The sequence below is a fragment of the Scyliorhinus canicula genome, chromosome 14 (genome assembly GCF_902713615.1).
Source record: "Scyliorhinus canicula chromosome 14, sScyCan1.1, whole genome shotgun sequence".
NCBI lineage: Eukaryota > Metazoa > Chordata > Chondrichthyes > Carcharhiniformes > Scyliorhinidae > Scyliorhinus > Scyliorhinus canicula.
Genome location: NC_052159.1, coordinates 100,619,739 through 100,646,947, shown reverse-complemented (window position 1 = coordinate 100,646,947; position 27,209 = coordinate 100,619,739). Strand labels below are relative to the sequence as shown.

Sequence of the window (27,209 nt, the reverse complement as noted above, 5' to 3'; positions counted from 1 at the left end):
AACTCCCAGATATAACCATATCTCACTAATCGCCTCCAAATCATACCCTGTTTGGTAAAGGGAGCTGTTCCTTTGGCACAGACTCCACTTGAATCATGTTTCCAGTGTCCTGGCAAATCAAATAACTGGGGCTGTAGATAGGGCTTTAAACCAAATAACAGGGGGAGAGTTCAGTTGCATGGAAACTTTAAAAAAACAAAGTGTAAAGTGAAAGGTAGGAGTACCAGTTAATGATAAGGCTGATGTTACAAACATACTTTGTATCTGAATTCTACATGGACCGGGGGAGGATCAGTGGCTGGAGCTATTCTGGAACATCCCTGAGGCTGACATTTTTATGGATAGCATGTTTATGGAGGGGGTCACATCCCAGGCAGAAAGGGATTGGGTGACTGCCAGGCAAAGTAGAGGTAGACAGGTAGTTCAGGAGGTCCAAGCAGCCAAACCCCTCTCAAACACATATGATGCTTTGTATACTCTTGGGGGTAATCACTTCTCAGGGGAATGCAGTGAAAACCAAGCCTATGATACCAGGAGTGGCTCAACCGGGCAGAGGTTGAGGAAAAAGAGGGGTAGGGCTATCGTGATAGGGAATGCAATTGTAAAAGGAACAGATTGGTGCTTCTGTGGCCGCAGAAGTGATCCCACGATGGAATGATGCCTCCCTGGTGCATGGGTCCAGGATGTCACAGAGCAGCTGCAGAACATTTTGGAGGGGGACGGCGAAGCCCTGGCAGTCACGGTTCATTTTGGTACCAATCATATCGGTAAAAGAGGGATGAGGTCTTGAAAGCTGAATATAGGGAGTTAGGAAATAATATAAGGAAGGCTTTTCAGGATTACGCCCAGTGCCATGTGCTAGTGAGAGCAGAAATAGGAGGATAGAACATAGAACATAGAACAGTACAGCACAGAACAGGCCCTTCGGCCCTCGATGTTGTGCCGAGCAATGATCACCCTACTTAAACCCACGTAACCCACGTAACCCGTATACCCGTAACCCAACAATCCCCCATTAACCATACACTACGGGCAATTTAGAATGGCCAATCCACCTAACCCGCACATCTTTGGATAGGTAGGATGAATGTATGGCTCGAGGGGTTGTGTAGGAGAATGACTTTCATATTCTTTGGGACAGGTTCTGGAGAAGGTGGGACTTCTACAAACTGGATGGGTTCTGTAAAGGCCAATGAAAAGTCCACACAAAGTAGGTTGAAACAAAAAAGTATTACATTTTTATTGCATTATTGTTATATTATAGAAAATATTATTATTTCGAACAGCTCCATCGGGTCTTTGCAAGGCGGTGCCTTACTGGTCAACTCGATTCATACAAAGCAAACATCGTGAATGGACCCGCCCCCTTATCGGGGCAACGCATATTCGGTAAGATCCATGGTGAGTGAATCATCCTTTCCCCGTAAGCCCCGTGCAGGTTGAAACAATGGGTTACACCCAAGAGGACCGGGACTAATAACCTTGCAGGGGTGTTTGTTAAGTGCTGTTGGGGAAGCTTTAAATTAGTATGGCAGGGGGATGGGTACCAGAGAAGGGAGTTAGAGGAGGTGGAAACTGGGTTAGAAACAAGACGGGCGGCATGTGACGCAGTGGATAGCACTGGGACTGCGGCACTGAGGACCCGGGTTCGAATCCTGGCCCTGGGTCACTGTCCGTGTGGAGTTTGCACATTCTCCCCATGTCTGCGTGGGTTTCACCCCCACAACCCAAAGATGTGCAGGTTAGGTGGATTGGCCACACTAACTTGCCCCTTAATTGGAAAAAAAAATATCATTGGATACTCTAAATTCATTAAAAAAAAGAAACAGAAGGCAGAAAAGGTGAAAGCAAAAGAGGAAGACATGGGAATAAAAGGTAAAAAACTAACAGTGGTTCTATTTTACCCCAGGAAAGAGACCCCTGTTGGAAGGCCCCCAGAAAAGAGACCCCTGCTAGGAGGCTCCCAGAAAAGAGACCCCTGTCAGGAAGGCCCCCAGAAAGAGACCCCTGTCAGGAAGGCCCCCGGAAAAGAGACCCCTGCTTGGAGGCCCCAGAAAAGAGACCCCTGCTTGGAGGCCCCCAGAATAGAGACCCCTGTCAGGAACCACCTCTCTAAAAAAGAGACGCCTGTCAGGAAGGCCCCCAGAAAGAGACTCCTGCCAGCTTCCACCCGCAGTTGTCAGCATTGCTTTATTCATCTTCCTTAATTGCTGGTAATTCTGAAATGCTCTAACCACAATGTTGCAAATATCAACCACTTCAAAGAGAGTTAAGTGCTGTTAATTTCTAGCGACACTCCTACGACTACAGGAGATGTGCAGACGTTACATGGCACCCAGGCCAACACTGCAAAGGTGGCCACCTGTAGTGGCGAGACTCAGGCAAGAGGTCAGATCCACGACAGGAGAGCTCCGAACCATGGCTCAGTTCCTGAGGACCATGGCTGAGGGCGGCACCTGCATGGTGGAGAAATGGTGGGTCTCCAGGTCTGACAAACCAAATGACGTTGAGGCTTCTGCAGACTCACTCCAGCTGACCCTCATCCTATGAGTAAACCAGGGGCCCATGAGCAGCAGAGGGGGGACAGTCCACTGGAGCATAACCTGAAGCCTCTCCACCCAGGAGATCCTGAGAATGACCAGCCCATCTGAAACACTCCTTCCTGAGACCGGCGCAACTCAGTCTCAGCGGGCAGAACAGGGTGATGTGGCAATATCAGTGCCACCCAAACTCAGGCCACATCCACCTCTTATGTGCACCCTGGGAACACACTGGGAGAATTCACAAGTGTAAGGAATGTAGGGGCACAGTGTGTGCATGGGTGAAGTTAAGCACAGGTACTGGGGGTTATTATCACATGTATCATCTTCATATGTCACCGAATTAAATATTATTGTTCTTTACCACCTGAATGCCTCACATTCTTTAATCCTCCTCCCAGTGGCAGAGTGCTTCTCCCCATCTGGACAAGTTCACGATCCCTCAATGTCAGGCTGATGTTTAGGCCCACTCACAGTGATAGGACTCAAACATGATTCAGTGAACCCTCGACCCTCGCTAATCGTCTTCTAGAGCAATGGGACAAATGGACTTAGGGCGAAACCTCTCTCAGGCTTCAGCCGGGGATTCAGCATGCTGACAGCAGACAGACAGGAGTCAGACATAAGCAATAGCTGAGGAGCATCACAGACCAATCTTCACTGGGAGTCATCATCACCCTCCTGCATTCGCAGAGGGGTCAGGATATTCTGGATGGGAGGTTTGGGGGTGGTTACGTGGATGACAATGAGGGCGTCTCTAGCCCTCCTGTCCAGGCGCACGCTGGCCCCCGCCTGGACTCCTTCCTCCGGATCCTCAGTGGCTTCTTCCTCAGCTCCCCCTGAAACATTCTCTCCATCCGAGGACCATGCTGCTCCTCCAGGTCTTCTTTGTGAAGTTCACCGCCCGACTGCACAGCTAGGTTATGCAGGGTATAGAAGACCACCACCGAGGTGAATTGGCCACGGCAAATTGCCCCTTAATTGGAAAAAATGAATTGGGTACTCTGAATTATTTTAAAAAAAAAGAAAATGGGTGCAGTCGATCACCCCCTGCTCCTGTAGCAGACCAGCTATGGCCGAACACCATGGCCTTCTCGCTTTGCTGGGCCTGGTACAGGTATAATTGAATAAAACCCCTTGCATAGAGTGCTGCCTGTGAGATGCCACACAAGTCATCGATGGAGCCCTGGAAGGACCCTATTCCATAAGAGTTGCGGGCTGCTGTGACCTTCACAGACATAGGGAGCAGATGTCCTCCGCTGCCACTTGGTGCCAAGTTGACAACAATTTGGCACAGGTACCACAGTCTTCCTGGTGAGGCAAAGTGTCCTACGGAACATGCTGTCTGACAGTTCCATGAAGACTTTCTGGTCCTGTACACCCTCAGTCTCCTTCTGCACTTTTGTGTCCATGCACGGCTGGTGTGGTCTTGACCACTGAGTTTGCCGTGCAGCCCCCTGGTCTCCTGCTGCTGGCTCTTCCCTGGGTGCCATCACACATTGCTGATGGACTCTGTGCTCCACCAGGGCTATGATAAAAATAGAAGAATAGCCAGTTCCACTGGCCCCATACCGATATTGCTTGGTTACCTGCGAAGGATGAGAGAGAGTGCGAGAGAGAGAAAGAGAGAGAGAGAGAAAGAGAGAGAGATAAAGGAAGAGAGAGAGAGATAGTCAGGTTGGTGTCACAGCCAGATGACATCAGCACCTTCCCTGACCCATTGTTCTCCCAGACCTGGAAGCAGCCAGTCCCACACCTTAACCAGCGGCTGCCACTCACTCACAGCTCATGTGCCCTCTCATATCCATTGCACGACTGACCCCGGCCTATGGCTTCGCCCTGTCAGAATTGCCTTTGGTCTCCTGCAATGGTTCTCCCCTCCCTTGTTCTCTGTATCATTGGGGGTTCTGACGGGAAGTTTATATGCTTGCACATCCCGAATAGACATGGTCAAATTGACGGTGATGTCCAACTTCGAGGCTAATGGATTTTCACTGGCAGGCAATGGAGTCCAGCACATAAGCAAGCCCAGTGCCCCTCGAGCCTGTGTGTCCAAGTGTTTAGCCTTGAAACCTGAATATTCATCCCAATCCTTGAATTTGAAAATGTGGGTACCTCTCATTGCTATGGATTAATTCTTGATGGCTGTGGTGATATGCCTGTAGATAATATTACATTTACTCAGCAGTGTTACCTCCCACCAGCAGGTGGCGTCATACATCAGTCAGGTGACATCCGGCTACCGGCAGAAGGTTGTAAGGCATACACGAGGACAGTCGCACATCAGGGTAGTTCCAGGAGAGTCTAATGTAACTCTACGATAACTTGGTCTGCATAAGATTCTGATCATTACCGTACCAAGTGTACATTAATAAATCACCATTCTGGCTAAGTTACCAGCAGTTCTGAGGAATGATTGCAAGCCCACTCACACTAGCCATGACTCCCACCCTGGAAACCCCTGACTCTGCCCTCTCCACACATCCTCTCCTGAAAACTCCTGCGCCTTCCCCCACTCCCGAGCTGGACGGCAGCTCTTGTCCTCTTGGACTCCCTGATCTAGATGGAGAAAGTCATGTTCATCTCCCTCTTGGAGGTCATGGCGCCTAGTTCCCATTTTAAAAACGCAGTAGTAATTCGCACCAGCTTGATGTCACGCCTAATGGGTGGAAAGATTCAATAAGGGCTGAAGATGCCACATTAACAACGCTAAATATATTATAATGTAATCAAATTCAAGCAAATCAGGTTCGCACCCTTCCTGCGCATGATCCTGATCATGTCATCGGGCAGGGCCCGGAAAGATCATGGGGGCGATTCTCCGACCCCCATGCCAGGTGGGAGAATCGCGGGAGTGCCGGGTGATTCCCGCCTCGCCGCCCTGGCACCCGCACGCGATTCTCCCCCCCCCCCCCCCCGCCCCAAAACGGCGTGCCGAGTTTTACGACAGGCCGCTCGGAGAATAGACCGCTCGCCGTTTCTAATGGTCGAGCGGCGATTCTCCGACCCGATGGGCCGAGCGGCCCTGCCCAATCCGACCGGTTCACGCTGGCGCCAATCGCCCCTAGTCGCTGCTGGCGTGAACAGCACGCGAATGCTGCCTGTGCGGCCTGTGGGGGGGGGGGGGGGGGGGGGGGGAGGGAGGATGAGCACCAGGGGGGTGCTCGGGGAGGGTCTGGCCCGCGATCGGTGCCACCGCTCGGCGGTGCCGGGTCTCTAAAAGACGCACCTTTTTCTCCACCGTCCCGCAAGATCAATCCTCCATGTCTTGCGGGGCGCCCGCGGGGAAGACGGCAACCGCGCATGTGCGGGTTACGTCATTTAAGCACCGGCGGCCGCATCATTTACGCGGCACCGCTTTGACGTGGGCGCCAAGGCCCGGCGCGCGAAATTGACGCGGCGCCGCTTCTAGCCCCCTGGGGGTGGGAGAATAGGGGCGAGGAGCGGCCTCCGACGCCGGAGTGAAACACTCCGGTTTTCACTCTGGCGTCGGCACTTTGTCTCCCGTTGGGAGAATCGCGCCCCACGTTGTGAAACCTCTCCGCCCCAAATCCCCTTTTTGACCTCTCGTGAGATCTAGCGGCTACTGGGGGATTTGTCCACGTGTTAGGAATGGGTTAACAGACTTTCCAATTAAATACTAATTTGATGTTAATTATCCAATAGATGTCACTGATATATAAAGGGGTTGCAGGCAGCACTATTTGTTGGTGGAGGTTTGTGTATGGGATTGGATTAAAGAAATAAAGGTGTTTTGTGGAGAAGCAGAACTCTAGTCTCCTTTGCTCTGCAGCAACCCAGAAGCTTAAACAATGCAGCCGCTAAATCCTGCCCAGACAGTGCATTCGGAATGGTTTCTTGGAGCAATATGTTATGCAACTCACTAGTTTGGATCAGGCTATTTTGGATCTGGTAATTGTAATGAGGTAGGTTAATAAGTGATCTCAACGTCAAGGATCCCTGAAAAAATGGTGATTAAACTCTGATAGAACTTAGTGTGAAAAAAGTGGGACTGAAATATGTGTTAAACTTATAGAAGGGGAATTATAAGGGTGTGAGGATGGAATTGACCCAAGTGAACTGTTATATAGATCAATAGGTAAGATAGTAGATGAGCAGTGCCTGAGGCCTACCCCCCCCCCCCCCCCCCACCCCCTCCGCCCCAACCGGCCGTGTTCCCAATGGTGTCAGTCACGTGTGGCATCACCTGTTGAGAACTCGGCATGGTAGCTTTAGACTCAGTCCAACGCTGCCACAGTCAGGGGAGGGGAGAGCCGTGAGCAGGGGGGGATTTAGTCAGGGTCTGGAGGCACTGTTGGGGGGTGGTCCAGGGCTCACGAGCCGGCCAAAGGGGGAGCACTATTTTTCAGACCGGGTCTGCGAGCGGCAGGCACCATGTTGCACTGGAGAATTGCCTGAAGAATTGCTGCCGTGCGCATGTGTGGCCACGGACCCGGCAATTCTCCAGGCCGTATCAGCAGCTAGAGCCTGGTGCTCGACGCTGCTCGGCTGTTAGCTCCCAGCCAAATGGAGGATCGGTGGCTGTTTTGCGGCAAATTTACGGTCGTAAAATACCACCATTCCCATGCCGGAGAGGGGACATAGCTTCACAATCGGAGAATCCAGCCCATAAGCAGGCAAAAGGTTACTGGTCGGCCAGAAGAGTTGGATAGATTCAGAATACAGCAAAGATGGGCTAAAAATAAATTGGGAAGGAGAAAATAAACTATGAGGGCAATGTAAAAACAGACAATAAGAGCTTTTTAAGTACATTAAAAGGAAGAGAAAAGACAGCATTGACCCCTTAGAGAATGAAACTTGGGAAGTAACAAACAAAAGGCAGAGGAGTTAAATAGATATTTTATGTCACTCTTTACTGCAGAGGATACTACAAGCATCCCAGAAATAGTACAAACTACCGGGGAGGAATTAAATACAATCACTATCGGCAGAGAATTAATTTTAGGCAAATTAATGGGGTTAAAGGCTGACAAGTCCCCTGGACCTGATGGCTTGCAGCCCAGGATCTTAAAGGAGGTAGCTACTGTCATAATACCCCACTCGTGTATAGAGTGAAGTGCAGACAGGATTTGACACACAGGATGACCAATGAGCACACAGTACAGAGCAGCCAATCACCAGACAGGACACTACCACTATAAAGCCAGCGGGCACTAGGTTTCCTGCTCTCTCGGGACCCAGCCCCTGAGACAGTCAGAGTCCACGAGCTAGCCAGTGCAAACACCATGCGGTAGCTAGTAAGTCTGGTCAGGCTAGTACTAAGTCTCCAGTTAATTCCGTATAGTGTCGACCCACAGCTGAGCTTGTATATTAGTTATATCGTTGAATAAAATCATGTTGGATCTTCTCCAGTGTTAGAGGTCTGTCTCTTGCTACACTGCATCAGGTGCAGTCCACGTCGAACCAACCTGCCTAACACATCAGCTACAGAGATCGTGGATGCATTTATCGCCATTTTCTGAAAATCCATGGATTCTGAAACTGTGCTTAAGGATTTGAAAACTGCCAATGTGGTTCCCATGTTCAAAAAGGAAGGGAGGCAAAAATGCAGGAACTAAAGGCCAGTTACTCTAACTTCAGCTCCTGGAAAAATATTAAAATTCTTCTTAAGGAGAGAATAGCAGTTGCATTTGGAAAGTTATAAGCTGATCAAGTAGTGTGGCATGGTTTCATGAAGGGGAAATCATGGCAGACAAATTTTCTAAATTTCTGGAGGAGGTATCAGCCAGAGTAGATAGAGGTGAACCAGTCGATGTTGCATATTGTGATTTTCAAAAGGCATTGATAAAGTGCCGTCCGTGGCACAGTAGTTAGCACTGCTGCCTCACAGTGTCAGGGACTTGGGTTCAATTCTGTCCTCGGGTGATTGGTGTGTGGAGTTTTGTACAGTCTCCTGTGACTGTGTGGTTTCCTCGGGTGCTTCCATTTCCTCCCAAAGTCTAAAAATGTGCAGGTTAGGGTGATTGGCCATGCTAAATTTCCCCTTAGTGTTCAAAATAATTGGTGGGGTTACAGGGATCGGCTGGATGTGAGCCTGGGTGGGCTGCTCTTTGGAGTGTTGGTACAGACTCGATGAACCACATGGCCGCCTTCTGCACTCTTGTGATTCTATGAAAAGGTTACTACACGGGATAGGAGCTCATGTCATTGGAATGAATATTATGGCATGGACAGAGGATTGGCTAATAAACAGGATGCAGTGAGTAGTAATAAGAGGGCCTTTCTCACGGTGGAGGACCGTAACCAGTGAAGTGCCATGGGGATCAGTGTTGGGACCACAGCACTTCACAATGTAGATTAATGATTTGGAGGAAGGCACAGAATGCACTGCGGCCAAATTTGCAGATGATACAAAGGTGGGAGGGAAGGCAGGATGGAAGGAGGATGTAAATAGTTCACAGAGAGATATTGAAAAATTAAGTGAGTGGGCTTTTATTTCAAGGTGGTATAAAAGTAAAGAGGTCTTGCTGCAATTGTACATGGTACCAGGGAGGCCACATTTAACATACCGTGTACAGTTTTGGTCCCTTTTAGTAAGGAAAGATATCAGAAGAGGTTTACCAGGATGGTTTCGGGTATGGAGAGACAGCCATCAAAGGAAAGATTAAACAGGTTGGGTCTGTAGACCTTGGATTTCAGAAGAATGAGAGGTGATATAATTGAAACATGTAAGATTCCTAGAGGGTTAGGCAGGGTAAATGTTGGGCCGATTGTGGTGATGGGCCTATGGGCCATATCATAGTTGGATAGTTGGATGGTGGTACAGACACACCATGCGGTCTCAAGACCAAGGTCATGTGACCAGGGACCTGTATATAAAGAGGGGCTCATCTGGCCATCTCCAGAAGAACACGATGTAGAGGGTAATAAGACATACACGTAACAGGTCAGCAGAAGTTGTAAGTTCCAGAGGAGTAGCAAGACTCTGTGATAACATGCTCTGTATCAGATTGCCATCCTACTGCGCCAGACACAATAAAAGGATCTGGTTTGGACAGATTGAAGTGTTTGGTGAGTTCATCTTAAAGTACAAGGGACCAAACACAACAATGATGTTTCCACTCATGGGAGAGTACAGGACCAATGGGCAGAGTCATCGAATAAGGGGTTGCTCATTTAAGAAGGATTTGAAGAATAATTTAATCTGTCAAAGAGTGGTGAATCTTGGGAATTCTTTACCCCAGGAAGCTGTGGAGGCCGGGTCCTTGAACATGTTCAAGGCTGAGATTGCTAGGTTTTTAATAGTAGGAGAATTGAGGAAGATGGAGATAAGGCAGCAAAGTAAACTTAGTAAGTGTTACATCAGCTATGATCTTATTAAATGGTGGAACAGGCTCAAAGGTCTAAATGGTCTACTCCTGTTCCTAATTCCTATGATCTTACTTGTGGTAGATGTTTCTGGATTGTGGATCGTCATAGGCCACCTTATTTAATGATGGATGGAAGGTCAAAGATTTCAATTACACGGTGCTTCCTGTTGAGTGTAGATTCTGTGCAGCAATAACATGATCAGACATTAACAAAGTTTGCTATGAAAAGATGTCTCAATGCTCTTCCAGGCTTTCCTGAAGAAGAAAATTATGGAGATCACTGCAAAAATGAAAGATGTGGAGGGCCAAAGGCAATGATCCTGGTGTGCCCCCTTCATTTCAGTGAGGTGTCTCATCCAGGATGGTTTGTAGATCATTTGTGTTCTTCAATTTTCTGCCTTCCGATGACTTATTCTTTCCCTTGGCTGTCTCTGCTGTGACCTCCACTTCAAAGCATACTTTAAAAATGCCATAAATACACTCATGGGCCATTTTGAATTGTACCTAATGCTTGTCTAGCCTCCTGCTGAAATATTCAGATACTTTACACTTTTTGAAAGCTGCAATTCCTCTTCATCATCGCCATGCACTCAGCTCAGGCTAACAGATGTTCAAATAAGCTTGCCTGCAACGTGTGGCAGTGTCAATTTTGCCGAGGATCATGAGGAGGGAGTGCCTCTCCCTTGGTAAATATTTCATACATTTTCAGGGTCAATATGAATGGCTTTCAATCACAAAATCACACCGCAACAGATTTTCCAGTAAGAATTGTTCAAAACCAAATGCTATCCTGGCTCAGTACGTCCAAACCATGGAGGTGGGAACATTCCTGTGAGGCGGAAGCTCTAACCATATAATTTCCAAGTTTGAAAAGCCAAATTCTGAGTAATTACCAAAAGTGTAGACAAAGCAATCAAATTTCTTGGCTGAGTATTCTGGCTGTGTGCCAGTCTGTCCATGATGAATGTGGGAAATTACTGACTTGCAAACCAGCAAGCGGGAAACCTCATCCATGACTTACTGTAAGTTGAAAGGAACTCAAGTTAGTTCCCATTTGTAGAAGAAGTGTCTCCTAATTATTGTTATTTGTTGTTTGTGTCAACAGACTGAGGTAACCAAGGAGTGCCCTGAGGCACTGAGTGGGGACATTTTTGAAAACGTATTTTTATTGAGATTTTTCATTTTAACAAGTAATGCAACCAAACGACAGGAATAGTACAGCTCAGCACAGAACTAAATGGCAGAATTCTGCCCCTGGGATGCCCGGAATGCATTCCTTAATGGGAAGGAAAATCGGGCGTTGAAGGAAAATTGAGATCAGCACTGGCCGCCAATCCGAACACGATGCTTTGACCACTCCCGCAGATGGCGTGAATCAGGTCCACAATGCGTGCTAGTGGGGGCATGTAAATAAATGCTCTGTTTAGCTGGACTGGCGCCTTATGCTCTGGCCTCCTGTGATTCTCCAGTCCCCGCGGCTGAGAATCATGTGAATGTGGAACACTTGTGGTCTTATCAATCGTGAACCTGGTGTGGTAGACCTCACAGTGGGCCATTTCCCCGTGAACCACCGCAAGGTCCACCAATCCAGGGCCATGCTGGGATGACCATCCAAACTCATCCAAGGGCCACCTCCCTGGCCTCCGCAAGAATACATTGCCTGCCCATGCCTCCTCTAGTAGACCCGCCCATTTCACCCTACATAGGGACCCCTGTAATAGCGGGGAACCCCCTAGGGACCCCTGTAATTGGGGGACCCCACAGGGACACCTGTAATGGGGGATCCCAGGGACTGCTGTAATAGGAGGACCCCCTACAGTGACCCCCTGCCTAAAATAACCTCTGCCATAGACCCCACCACCATACAGGCCCCTCCCCCTGCCCTTAGAAAATGGAACTCCTGTCTGGAAGCTAGAGAGCAGTCTAGACATGGGCAGAGTGGGATTCTCCAATAATGGAGCTATATTCCCATGCCCATGAAAAAACGCATGTGAATCACTCTGGACTAACCTGGAGAAAGTCCAGGGTTATTCTCCGATTTGCAAGGGGCTAGCAGCACCGCAGAGTGCTCCTCGACTGCCGATACGGGGCCCTGCATTTCCGGTCGGGTGACTGCGCATGGCGGTGCCCTGCGTCGGCCGCCCCGCCGACATGGCCAACACACATCACGGACCAGCACTGAAAACCTAGAACACCAACCCCCCCCAGTTCGCACGCAGATCAGTGGCCCCGATAGGTAGCCTGGCCGTCCCGGAGGCCCCTTCCCCGTGAATGACCGCCCCCCCCCCCCACCAGGGCGGCCGCAGGCTGAGACGGCAGCCGCCATGCCAAGTTTCCGACAGGTGGAACCATGAGAGAACCACTCTGTTGTGAACTCAGCCAGCTGCATTTGGTGCATTGCCGTGGGGCCCTCTTTCAATGGTCCCCGACCTGCGCCCCGTCGACCACGCGCGCGATTGAGGGCTTCTCCGGGACCGGAGAATCGCGGGAGCTGCATCGGACCCGATCTCGGGTTTGACGCCTATTCTCCGCCCTCACGCCAATCGCGATTTTGGTGCGGAGGCTCGGAGAATCCAGCCCAGCTGTAATACTTATCTTGCAGTCCATCCCTTACAGGAGAGCAGCTGTACCTGCATCTGATTCCCACAGATCCACTATCTGCAGGCCATTCATAGCTTGTGAGTAGTGGTCTGTGACTGACAGCTTGTAAAAATCAGTGCAGCTTTGATCCATTCATATTCCTTAACGCTTCAGTGGCCGAAGTGATGAATCCCCAAGGTTTATAAACATTGACCACATCAAAGAGAGGTAAGTGCAGTGAAATCACACGCTTCAATGATTGGAATGCTTGGAGTCCCGGAGGAGGGTGCAGCAGGCAGTTTTGTAGAGGAGGGGTAGGCAGCTAGTACATTGTGGGTGGGGGAGAGTAGCCCTCGGATGGACTCTGGGGCAACACCCCTAAGGAGTTACCCCATTGGTTTACCCCGAGGTCCACCACCCCATGGCCACACTGGTAGAGACCATAAGTGATCCACGTGGACATGATTCCCGGCCCTCTGTGACCGGAGAATCACAGAGGTTGGAGCATATGGTGCCGGGCCCACTAAATGGTTGTAAATGGGTCATTAAGACCCATTTGCTTTCATTTACATCCTCCCGCTGGCACGTGGTCGTTGACCTCGATCCCAGTGCCAGTGGGAAGACAGAGCATTGTGACCGGGTTGGCGTCTGACATCGATCCCAATTTTCCGCCGACGCCCAATTCTCCGTCCCATCGGGAAACAAGATCCAAGTGTTGCGGAACTCCAGTCACTTAGTCCAGATTGTCATCATTCTCGACGCAAAAGGCCAACAGTTTCCTAGAAACTCAACACTTATCTTGGTTAATATCGTAATCAGATGAATCTTGGTAGATCTATAAATACTGGTTGAGGGAAGAGAAGAATGTCCTTTAATGGACTTCCTAGCTTTGCTTAACCATTAATGACAGGGCTGTGGTTTTAGCTCTTACTCAAATCTGAATCATTCTATAATTAACATAACTTGGGAAAGACAACACTATAAAAGATGCAAGGAGAGAATCAGAGGTAGACATTTCTCTCTCAATTTTCAGTTGAGAACAGAAAGATGAAGCACCTTTACTTTTCAGTGTTGATGGTTTTATTTTCTGTAACTTTTTCATCTGCTGTTCCACTGCTTTCAGAAATAGAGAAAATGAAGAGGATTGGCAATTAGCAGAGGTACTGCATGGAATGTAACGAACAAAAGACAACTGTTCAATGAGTTTCAGCAGATTAATCTTTCTTCTTTCACAGATAAAGTCAAGATTAATAACGTTAATGCTTTTATTTTCTTGAAGATCTACTTGAACCGATTTTACAAACTCGAAGACAGTTCAGCAGGGTTTGCTTCAAAGATCAGAAACTATGTATCGAAGAGTTCCTTATCCAATAAGATCAAGAAAATGCAAGAATTCTTCGGTCTTGAGATAACTGGAAATCTGGATTCTGCAACTATGGGAATTATGGAGAAACCTCGATGTGGAGTCCCTGATGTTGCTGAATATAATCACTTTCCAGGAACGATTAAATGGAAAAAGAATAAAATAACATATAGGTAAAATATTTCACGGTATTTCATTGCATCTTTTCTGTAGTTGATTGGATCCAATGTTATTGTAAAAGTAAAGATAAAAGTAAAGATGTGTTAAGGATACAAGCTGTTAATAATTCACAAATGGCCCAGCAAGTTCAGGGCATGAAGGGATACGGTGTGAGTTGTGAACCTTGAAAACATGCTTATTGGATTTGTTATGCTGAGCTATTCCCCTCACACAAACAGCATATAGTTCAGCCTCTCTGTTTTTGATATTTTGCATTAATTTATCATGAAATGGACCTCAAAATGTTTTATCCGTTAACTAAACGCATGAATGAGGTTATAATTGTTAATAAAATGTCAACCAGCTTCAATGTCCGAGAAGAGGACAATCTATATTCTTCAACCTCACTCATCATATTTATGAAACATAAACATTGCCAGATTTATAAAAACGTTAAATGTAAATTTTATGTTTAAAATTCTTATTGTTATTGATTTTTGAGCTGAAGATGTTGGGAATGTGTTACAAGATTTCCACCCCAGCAAGATTTAGTTGATCATATTTAGCACAAAACCTTACTTCCTGTTTTCTTTCATAAAGAATTTCAAACTACACCCTGGATCTTTCCTCCACCGATGTGGACACAGCCATTCGGAAAGCTTTCAAGATTTGGAGTGACGTCACACCTTTGAAGTTCAGGAGAATCTTTGAAGGAGAAGCTGATATCATGATCTCATTTGGGGCTCGAGGTATCAACAAAAACAATGTGAAAGGAATGGAAGGGAAATGTGTAAGATCCTGGTGAAATTCTCCAGTCGGCAACGCTGAAATTGCGTTCGTCGATCGGCCAGAGAATCAACGTTCGCATCAAAAACGGGGGCGGCACTGCTTTCGCGATGCTCCATCTCCTCCAATGTGGTGTACTCTAGGAGTATGCCGCACGCTGTATCGATGGCCTCAGGACGTTGCCTGAGGCCCTCCCCTCGATGCTTCGCCCCCGACCGGACGAGTTCTCAATGGCGTGGGTCTCTCATGCTATTATTTGTCGGGAACTCGGCGTGGTGGCTGTGGTCTCAGTAGGAGGCTTTGGCAGGGGCACTGTTTGGTGGTGCAAAGGTGCCAAGGTGGCAGCGGGGCTGCCAGGGTATCACCCTGCACAGAACCTGACAATCCAGTGGCCTCTGATGGCTTGGGATACCCCCAGAGATGCTGTTATACCTGGTCCACATTTGTCAGGACCAGTGCTAAACGGTGCCATGGTGAGGTCTCCCAGACACGGGCATTCATTCCTCAGCCTAGGGAGCACCGGGCGCTGATATGTTTAAGGTGGCAAAACTGCTCAATTAAACATGTAAATCTGGACCTCGCCCAGCAAGGGGGAGATCCAGGTCACGACGTCTCATGAGATCTCGTTAGATCACACGATACATTCAGAACATGGCAAATCTCATCAGAGGCGCCTCGCGAGATTTAATAGCCTTGTTGCATCACCCAGTTGGGCGCGACGATGTTATTCGATTGGTTACAAATGAAGTAGTAATACTGAGCTACCGCTGCCAGTGCAACTGCCAACAAGTGTCAGTGAGTAAATTATAACTTCAGCCACCCCGGTATAGATAGAGTCATTGTGAGCATAAATTGGGTTCGTGTACACAAGTGAGTGACCATCACTAATCTCAAAGGGCCTTTCCTTGCATTCTCACAGTGCAGTACAGGTCCCTTTAAATTGGAGTCCATTGCAGCTTTGCTGGATAACTGGGAATGTTTCACCAGTAGAGGTGGCAACAGAAAGATAAATTTACACTTATTTCTGTGGAGCCAGGAGGAGCAGGACTCCTCTTTCACACTCTATAAGAATATTGCAGCCTTATCCATTACAGGTTCCACTGCCTGAAAGCGTTCAACGTTCCACAGAATGTTTCCAGATCATGTGCATTTAACTAGCAAGTAACACTGAGCTGCAGTGTTCTAAACATAAGGTGCTCGTTCTCACTGGCTACATGCCAAAGATGACCACACCAAAATGGAGCGTAGAAAGGGCAACCTGACATCTGGGTGGTACATTCTCATAGTTGGCTGCCTGAATCTACCCTTCATGCCCTTTTGTGAGGAGGGAACATTGCTGTAGGATGAAAATATGTTTCTTTGTATTTATTTACCTTACAAACCCTGATAGTTTGCACAGCTTCAGAATTCACTTTGACAGTTCTTTGTTCCATTATTTTCAGAACATGGCGACAATTATCCATTTGACGGAGCTGATGGAATCTTGGCCCATGCTTTTCCTCCTGCAGCAGGCATTGGAGGAGACACTCACTTTGATGAAGATGAAACCTGGACAATGGGATCAAATGGTACAAATATTGACCAATGTTCTTCTCATAATTAGTGGTGAAAATATGAACAAACCAATAGGATGTTTCAAGTTAGAAAACAATTTACTTAGTTCTTAGCCAGCAATATTAATTAGTATTTTTGCAATATCTAAATAGCAAATTGTAATTTTGAAGTCCACCTAAATGCAACTTAAGAATTACACATTCCTTGGAAGCCTCTGAGAAACATTAATAATTTGTTAAAGCTTCATTTTGACATGTGTCATGTTCTGAATATTTGCCCAGTTATCTTTGATAAAATTAAAATTAAGATTTGGAAGTGTATTGAAAATGTTTTAAAGGTAGGAAGCACTCCTATCTGTGGAAATACAGGCAGCACGGTGACACAGTGGTTAGCACTGCTGCCTCACAGCACCAGGGACCCAGGTTTGATTCTGTCTTTGGGTCACTGTCTATGTGGCGTTTTGACGTGGAGATGCCTGCATTGGACTGGAATTTGCATGTTTTCCCCATGTCTGCGTGCGTTTCCTCTGGGTGCTTTGGTTTCCTCCCACAATGTCCAAAGATGTGCTGGTTAGTTGGCTTGGCATGCTAAAAATTGCCCCTTAGTGTCCAAAACGTAGATTGGGTTATGGGATTGGGCTAGGTAGGATGCTCTTTCAGATGGTCAGTGCGGGACAGCATGGGTCAAATGGCCTTCTTCTGCCACTGCCAGGGATTCTGTGATTCAATGAAATGGCCAGGAATCTTCCTCATGAACGTCAGGATTGAGGTTTATAGTCTGATTGCAAACCATTAATAATAGTGTGATATTTGCTGTTAGTTCATGTAAATTTGAAACCTCATGAGCCTCTGAAGCATGTTTACCAGATTTTTAATTTGCTGCTTTGTGATTGTTTTTATTTAGGATATAACCTGTTTCTTGTGGCTGCCTCATGAATTTGGCCATGCACTGGGATTGGCTCACTCTCGTGACCCTGGGGCCTTGATGTTCCCCAGCTACACATTTATAAGACAAGTATTTCCGGCTTTCTCAGGATGATGTGAATGGATCCAGGCTCTGTATGGTAGGTTGTAATATTCCTTTCTAAACAATTACTGACCATACCAATAATTAAAGAGCTGTTACTTATGTAGGTAACGTGATGTGATTGGAGTCAAAATATTGAAATATTTTCATAATTATCGCTGTAAAATAAAATGTTAAAGCAATTTTTCAATACTTGTCCCCATCCTGCTGAAATTAAAAACGGGAATAATAATCCGCAGTTTTCTTCATTGTAGAACCATGTATTTAACTCATAAATCTGTTTCATATGTCAAGGCTCTTTCTATAAATAAATATTTCCTGACATCAAACCAAACCTGACTGTTGAGCAGATGCAAAGGGCATAAATCAAGTTTATTCTATTCATAAAAAGGAAGATAATCGAAGGCTCAGCTTCCATGAAGTGTACTCATTTATCTTGTTGTTACGGATGATGTGGAAGTATTGATCCACATTGATATTTTGTTTGATGTTTAGTCTGCCCTGTGCTTCCTTCTCAATCATTTTCTTTGTCCGTTACTTCGGGCTACCCGTATAACTGAGTCTCTGAGTGGTCAATGTTCTGCTCTTTGAATTGCTCCCAGGGTTGGAATGTTCACCAAGAGTCCAGAAAACAAAAGTTGGACACAATAAACAAAAATACTTCACTGGTTTAACACTGTTAGCAGCATTTTATATAATTGATTGATTGATCTGGTACATTGAACAGCAAATCAAACAACAGACTCAGGTTATTAACAATATTACCGTTAATTATTGCTCACCAATTAAATAAGCATGTGCGTTACTCATGTTGTGTTCCAATGTGCACTACTTCAGTAGCGTGAGCATCACATTTCTCTGTCTCCTTCTTTGATAGAACAGTAGGGTGAATTTCTGTGATGTTTATTCCAATCGTCTGCCATAACTTTCATGGAAGAGCCGTGGAAATCCCAAACTAATGGCATAAATTACGTTTACGCTGTTTTCTGGAATTGCTATTTTCTCGCTCTAGAGGCACTGGAACAAGCCCACAAACTCTTTAAAAATAAACCAACTTTATTTCTTCCTGTCTCTTGAGGATCCTGGTCACTCCCTCCAGGATAAATTCCCATCTAGTCTTCTATTTTGTCAGCTTAACCAATCATTGAAATATTAAAAATCGGATAACTTTAATGCGAATTGGACCCTCGTGTTAATCTACTTCAGTGTTAACATTGCCTTGAACATTGTATTCGACATTTTTTAATATGTCTTGTTACTTTATATAAGGTCGATCACAAAGTATTTCCCCCCCTGGACCATCACCACCAAGGACACCAGAGAAATGTGATCCAAATTTGTCCTTTGATGCAGTTGCTAGTCTTCGCGGAGAGATGTTTCTTTTCAAAGACAGGTATGAACTGTGTTGAACAACCGTGAAAATTTCATTAAATGTATTTTTAATTAGCTTTCGGAATGTTTTAGCCAAAATAGTTTGATACATTTTTGGTAAACAATCCTGTATTTTTCTTTGAATTATAGGTCCACAATTCTCCATATGTCAGGTTCTGGATTTACCCAGATTTCTGAAAGTGTTGATTATTTAAATCAAAGTGTTTCATTGGATGAAACAATGAAAACCAGTCGAACCTGGCTCTAATTTTGACTATTTTATTTTTACAAATTTAGAGTATACTATTCTTTTTCCAATTAAGGTGCAATTTAGCATGGCCAATTCACCTACCCTGCACATCTTTTTTTGGGGGGTTGTGGAGGTGAGACCCATGCAGACACGGGGAGAATGTGCAAACTCCACACTGACAGTGACAGGGCCAGGATCGAACCCAGGTCCTCACTGCCATGAGGCAGTAGTGCTAACCATCGGCCCACCGTGCCACCCTAGTGACTGGTTATAGAGTAATAGCGTTTACCAAGAGTTTGAATTTATAACACACCTTTCATGATCACAGAATGTCCCAAAGTACTTTACAACTAATAAAGACTAATTATTGCTGTAATTTCTGACTAGGATTTGCACAGCCCTGGAAAACATCATTTTGCTTCTTTATTGTCCAGGGAACATTTTTAAGACATATGATGGACCTAGAATAAGTTTTCCTAGGAAGCACTGTACCCCCATTATTGTGTTGGGAATAACCAAGTATATTGCCAGTGATTAGTTTTAATATCTCCTAACAACTCCTTGTTATAGCGTTTTTTCTGGAGGAGACATCCACAATGCATCTGTAGGCTCAACTGACTTCTACTTAACTCATTCTGCGCCAAAGATTCCTGCAAAGATGACGCTGCGTATGAAATGTGAAGCAGCGATTCCTTGTTGTTATAAAAGGTTGATTGCCTACTGTTACTTTTCTTTGCGTTAAGAACGAGAGGACTAGAATCCTGTGATTATTCAGTGCTGCAAACAAGGATGCTACCATGATGAGGGGCTGAGCTTTCTGGAACTTGAGTTCAGTTCACATTTCAGAACCTATGTTTTTAGGATTGAAGTTGAAAACAACTCCTTCTTTTGGATTGTTCCTGTAGTGAAGTGTAATGCTGTGTGCAAAGGGCTGAGGTTAATCAGACAGAGCCAACATGGGAGGGGGAATAATGACTCTAGAAGTGTGAGGCTTGCAAAAAGTAATCAGTGTGAGTGCAGGATCAGGAGAGGATTGGAACTAGGATGGTTGTCCAGCATCTTAGTCCAGAAATGGTGCCCACAAGGGGCGACATTGAGGTTCAGCAAAAACACATTTATTAATACGGAGATGATAACAACATCATTTGTGTAATCCTATAGGAAACAAATACTGGGCCATCAATGGCTATGATGTCATGCCAGGTTATCCAAAGAACATCCGTCGATTCGGTATTCCAAAATCCGTCAGGAAAATAGATGCAGCTGTTCATATTAGGACAACATCAAAGACATTATTCTTTGCAGGAGACGAGTATTGGAGGTAATGGTTCATTCCTAAGATAAATATTAATGGCAATAGTTTTTCATCACAGTCTCATTGTTTACATAAATTATGTGTTTCTCCTTCCAGTTTTGATGAAACCAAACGAGCCATGGATGAAGGTTACCCACGCCTCATAACAGACGACTGGCCAGGAATCCCTGAAAGAGTCGATGCAGCATTTGAACAGCATGGTAATATGAAAGCAAATATTCATTGAAGTATTGAGATAGTCGAAATATTAATGTGCTCATTTCAGTGTGACGATAATATTTTACTGACTTTGCAATGAAGAAGTGAACTTAATGGGCGGGATTCTCCAACCCCCCAGCCTGGTCGGAGAATCACCGGGGGCTAACGCGAATCCCGCTCCTGCCGCGTCCCGAAGTCTCCGGCACCAGAGATTCGGCGGGGGCAGGAATTGCGCCGCACCTATCGGCGGGCCACCCCCCCGGCGATTCTCTGGCCCACGATGGGCCGAAGTCCCGCCGCTGTCATGTCGGCCTCGCCGGCATGAATCAAACCACCTACCTTACCGGCGGGGCCAGGCGGCACGGGCAGGCTCTGGGGTCCTTGGGGGGGGGGGGGGGGGCACGGGGCGATCTGGCCCCGGGGATGCCCCCACGGTGGCCTGGCCCGCGTTCGGGGACCACCGTTCAGCGGACGGACCTGTGCCGTGGGGGCACTCTTTTCCTTCCCCGTTCGCCATAGTCTTCTCAATGGCGGACACGGAAGTGACCCCCTCCCCTGCGCATGCGCAGGGATGACATCAGCAGCCGCTGACACTCCGGCGCATGCGCGGTCTTCCGCCTGCCGGCGAAGACCCTTCAGCCCTGGCTGGCGTGGCGCCAACGGCCGTTCCCGCCGGCTGACGGGGCGCCAACCACTCCAGCATGGGCCTAGCCCCTCAAGGTTAGGGCTTGGCCCCTAAAGGTGCGGAGAATTCCGCACCATTGGGGCGGCCCGCGCCGGAGTGGTTCACGCCATTCCATCCTGCCAGAACCCCCCGCCCCGCCGGGTAAGGGAGAATCCCGGCCAATATTTTTGTTTGGTTAATACTATACAGAACTTCTTAGTTCTCGGAGATTTTTCTTTTACAAATTTAGATTACCCAATTATTTTTTCCGATAAAGGGGCAATTTAACGTGGCCAATCCACCTAACCTGCACATCTTTGGGTTGTGGGGGTGAAGCCCACGCAGCCACGGGGAGAATGTGCAAACTCCACACGGACAGTGACCCAGAGCCGGGATTCAAACCTGGGCCCTCAGTGTCTTAGGCAGCAATGCTAACCACTGTGCCCCATGCTGCCCTTGTTCTCGGAGAGTTAACCCATTCAATATCGGAGCCATGCCAACCATCAACTCCAGATTTGATCCCTGGTCAATTAAGAGATCTTAGCTTGGGTCAGCATAGTTATAGTGAATGTCTCTGGTTCAGGAACAATAAAATCACTCATTCGTCCTGTTTCTAATTGTTATTTACTAATGCCTGGATGTGTGTATGTGTGTTTATGGTTAGGTAGTGGATCTGAACTGGTCTTCTGTCTGTTGCCAAAGATAGGGCCCCATGTCTAGCAGAGGCGATGCAAATACTACAGGCATTTGATTTTTTTTTGTGATAATGTTATGACGTTCAGAAATATGAGAGATTTTTACTTGATCCGTGTACATGAACTCTGGACTGGAGCTGTTTATTTTGTTCCTCGTTCTTTGATTGAATATAAGGGTAGATTTTCTGCAGCAGTTCCTCGTCTCCTGCCATTCGGAGTAGTGTTGATGGGAGTTTGTCGAGAAATGATGCAAGTGCTATTGATGTCTTTTCATTGGGTTTTCTACAGATCTATTGCAGATATTATGGTGGGGCATCAGGAGCATCCCTGCAAAAATTCCTGGTGACAATGATCCTACTTCTATGGTAGAACATAGAACATAGAACATAGAGAAATACAGCACAGAACAGGCCCTTTGGCCCACGATGTTGTGCCGAACTTTTGTCCTAGGTTAATCATAGATCATAGAATTTTGGACACTCAGGGCAATTTATCATGGCTAATCCACTGAACCCAACCTGCACATCTTTGGACTGTGGGAGGAAACCGGAGCACCCGGAAGAAACCCACGCACACACGGGGAGGATGTGCAGACTCCACACAGACAGTGACCCAAGTCGAAATCGAACCTGGGACCCTGGAGCTGTGAAGCAATTGTGCTATCCACAATGCTACCGTGCTGCCCTTAAGGACAAATTAATCTACAGTCCATTATTCTATCATAATCCATGTCGCCTATCCAATAGCCGCTTGAACGTCCCTCCTGTTTCCGACTCAACTGCTTCCACAGGCAGTGCATTCCATGCCCCCACTACTCTCTGGGTAAAGAACCAACCTCTGACATACCCCCTATATCTTCCACCATTTACCTTAAATTTATGTCCCCTTGTAATGGTTTGTTCCACCCGGGGAAAAAGTCTCTGACTGTCTACTCTATCTATTCCCCTGATCATCGTACAAACCTCTATCAAGTCGCCCCTCATCCTTTTCCGTTCTAATGAGTAAAGGCCGAGTACCCTCATACTTTCCTCGTAAGACCTATTCTCCATTCCAGGCAACATCCTGGTAAATCTCCTTTGCACCTTTTCCAAAGCTTCCACATCCTTCCTAAAATGAGGTGACCAGAACAGCACACAGTACTCCAAATGTGGCCTTACCAAGGTTTTGTACAGCTGCATCATTACCTCACAGCTCTTAAATTCAATCCCTACGCTAATGAACGCTAGCACACCATAGACCTTCTTCACAGCTCTATCCACTTGAGTGGCAACTTTCAAAGATCTATGAACATAGACCCCAAGATCTCTCTGCTCCCCTACATTGCCAAGAACCCTACCGTTAACCCTGTATTCCACATTCATATTTGTCCTTCCAAAATGGACAACCTCACACTTGTCAGGGTTAAACTCCATCTGCCACTTCTCAGCCCAGCTCTGCATCCTATGTATGTCTCTTTGCAGCCGACAACAGCTCTCCTCACTATCCACAACTCCACCAATCTTCGTATCATCTGCAAATTTACTGACCCACCCTTCAACTCCCTCATCCAAGTCGTTAATGAAAATCACAAACAGCAGAGGACCCAGAACTGATCCCTGCGGTACGCCACTGGTAACTGGGCTCCAGGCTGAATATTTGCCATCTGCCACCATTCTCTGACTTCTATCGGTTAGCCAGTTTGTTATCCAACTGGCCAAATTTCCCACTATCCTATGCCTCCTTACTTTCTGCATAAGCCTACCATGGGAAACCTTATCAAATGCCTTACTAAAATCCATGTACACTACATCCACTGCTTTACCTTCATCCACATGCTTGGTCACCTCCTCAAAAAAGTCAATAAGACTTGTAAGGCAAGATCTACCCCTCACAAATCCGTGCTGACTATCCCTAATCAAGCAGTATCTTTCCAGATGCCCAGAAATCCTTTCCCTCAGTACCCTTTCCATTACTTTGCCTACCACCGAAGTAAGACTAACTGGCCTGTAATTCCCAGGGTTATCCCTATTCCCTTTTTTGAACAGGGGCACGACATTCGCCACTCTCCAATCCTCTGGTACCACCCCTGTTGACAGTGAGGATGAAAAGATCATTGCCAATGGCTCTGCAATTTCATTTCTTGCTTCCCATAGAATCCTTGGATATATCCCGTCAGGCCCGGGGGACTTGTCTATCCTCAAGTTTTTCAAAATGCCCAACACATCTTCCTTCCTAACAAGTATCTCCTCGAGCTTACCAGTCTGTTTCACACTGTCCTCTCCAACAATATGGCCCCTCTTGGGAAAAAATGAAGAAGATGGTTGGGGACAAATAATTAGAATTAGCTAGCTTCATTTTAGAAAGTTTTTGTTCAGTGTTTTGAGGATTGTATCCATTCATTAAAATAGTCATTGTCTCTTCAATACAGGTTCATGAGTTCAAATTTATCCACAATTCAGTGCTGATAAAAAAGGCCAACACAATACCTTCTTTCTGAGAACATGAAACTTTGGTGAAGAAAACCATTTGTTCCATTTATTCTCAGCAATCCAGAGAGGTCCTAATGGTCTCCACTGCCCGACTCATTCCCCCATCTCCTTTTTATCATACAGAATCCAATTGTTTCTTAAACAATTTCAGTGTTTCTGCCTCTGCTGCTGCCCCCTTCTGTCCATCACAGATATTCTCTGTACGAGCTTCTTGATATCAACCCTAAATACCCCTATTGTCAGTTGGAACATTTATCCTTTTCGTCCAATCTCAAGAAGTATTTTGAAGCAATGTTCCATATTAACACTGCCTTCTCTCCTGAACCCTCTTTATGATCATTTCTTAGCCACTTCCTTTTGAGGCTTAGAGCCGCTGCTTTTGTCCGGATTCCAACTAGATACCGGAGGCTAGATTCTCCGATTTTCAGGCTATGTCCGGAGGATCCGTGGCGCTTGACGTCAAAAAGATCGCCCCAGCCCAAATGCTGCGACTGGTGATGGGCTAGCAGTCATACCACATAACCGCCCAGCCTCCATGACAATAGCGGCCAGAGAATTGTCGGGTCTGTGGCCACGCATGAGTACGGCAATGACCTTCAGCGGTTGCGTCGTACGATATGACGCCGACCGTGTGCGGACCCGACCATCCAGATGGTGCCCCCCTGGCTGCCCATTGGCCACCCCCCACCAGTACCCCCAGCCCTCGCCGAAGCCCCCCCCCCCCGTCCCCCGCTGGCCAGCAGCCGGCTCCTGCCCGACTTTGGCGGCGCTGGACATATGTTCCCCACACGGTCGGGAATCCGGCCCATTGGAGCATTGGGCGAGAGCCTTCAGGTGATGTTGTGAGGCCATCCCAACAGTGACGATGACGCTGTTTTGGAGAGGGTGGAACATGCGAAAACAGGCGTCACTCCTGATTCCACTGTAAAAATGTATCTCCGCCTGATTGCCGATTACGAAATCGGCGTCGGTGAATGGAAAATCCCGCCTCAGATATCAGGCCTGTGATTCTTCTTCACTGCCCCAAGTGTTTGAATATCTCCTCCATGTTTCAGTTATCAGAACTGAACAAAATACTCAATCTGCTTAATCAATTTGATTGTGACTTTGTCTAATTTGTACTCAGTTGTTTGGACTATATAGTTCAACATTGTGTTAACTTTGCGATTGCAAGGGCAGCAAAGTGGCACAGTGGTTGGCACTGCTGCCTCATGGTGCTGTGGATCTGGGTTCGACCCTGGTCCAAGGTCTCAGTCCATGTGGAGTTTGCATATTCTCCCCGTGTCTGCGTGGGTCTCACCCCTACAACGAGGATGTGCCTGGTAGGTGGATTGGCCACGCTAAATTGCCCCTTAATTGGAATAAAAAGAACTGGGTACTCTAAATTTTTTTTTTAAACTTTGCTGATTGTGACCTATGTAATTGCATTTTGTCTGTCATTGTTCTGTTAACTGTGATATTTTGTCAGAGTTATTTGTTGTTCCTTTGCTATCTCTGCTGATTTCACTAGCTTGGTATCAGCTCCAAATTCCTTCAGTTTTTACTGAGTATTTGAATCCAAGTTTAGATCCAGATTTGATATATTACTGTTCCTAAGGCTAATCCTAGAGAGACCTTACTCAGTTCTATTCCCTCACTAATTTCTTAAATTAGGGCCATCAGCGACATTTCTTAATTTCAATTTTCTTTGTGACTTTGAAATTCACAACATGGATTTGGGCAGCACGCTACCACAAGTAGTTAGCACTGTGGCTTCACAGCACCAGGGTCCCAGGTTCAATTCCCCGCTGGGTCACTCGGAGTCTGCACGTTCTCCCCGTGTCTGCGTGGGTTTCCTCCGGGTGCTCCAGTTTCCTCCCACAGTCCAAAGATATGCAGGTTAGGTGGATTGGCCATGCTAAATTGCCCTTAGTGACCAAAAAAAAGGTTAGGAGGGGTTGTTGGGTTATGGGGATAGGGTGCAAGTGAGGGCTTAGATGGGTTGGTGCAGACTCGATGGGCCGAATGGCCTCCTTCTGTATGTTATATGTTCTATGACATCCGCCTCTCAACAATTGGAAACGAAAAGATTATAGAATGGTCCTTCAAAAATGTAACAATAATAAGTATATTTTGCTTTTTTTCTCCTCTTTGTATTGGGTGAAGCAGTTTGTGGATCCCTGTTTGAGGGTTAAATTTCTGTTCTGTTTTGTAGGATATATCTACTTCTTCCATGGACCAACTCAATTCCTGTACAACATCAATGAGCGGCGAGTTCATCAGATTGGGAGAATCAACCAGTGGGTGGACTGTTAGATACATGCCTTATGAAATTGGTAGTTGACCAACCGATGAACAATGTTAAACAGATTATATGTAACATACCTCTCAGAATAGCTTATTTTGGTGGTTCTAAATAATATTGTATTGAAAATCTATTATAATTTTTGTAAACAAATGAACTACAGGATATAATTTAAGATAATTCTATTATTTTTCACCTATTTATTGCATTTCTGTTTGCATACTTTGTTTTATTGTTTTTATTATTTATATATTTCATATTTATGCTGCAAAATCTAATTTATTTATATGATCAATATTTATGCTGTTCTTAACTTGGGTAAAATACAGTGTTATGAGTAAATGAAATGTTGGGAAATAGGAAATATCCATCATTTTTCATGTACTATGTTGAAAACAAAATAAATGATACAAAATTTAATTTGCTTACTGATTCTATGTACTTTGCGCGCTTTATTAAGCTGTGTAAGAACGTTCCTTACAATGGCATGGAGGGCGATGTTCGATGTAGAAGTGATGGTAAAAGACGAGCAGTATGGACAGTATCAGATCATCCACAGTGTCTGCTATTCAGTTCCATTGACTGTAACAGAGCTGATTATTCCCTTGAAGTCAAGTGCCTTATG

The 27,209-nt window shown here is 46.2% G+C and overlaps 1 pseudogene; it reads left to right on the top strand.

Moving 5' to 3' along the window:
* The first annotated feature begins 13,291 nt into the window (after positions 1-13,291).
* Positions 13,292-26,635, top strand: LOC119977234 (annotated as a pseudogene).
* Positions 26,636-27,209: the final 574 nt, after the last annotated feature.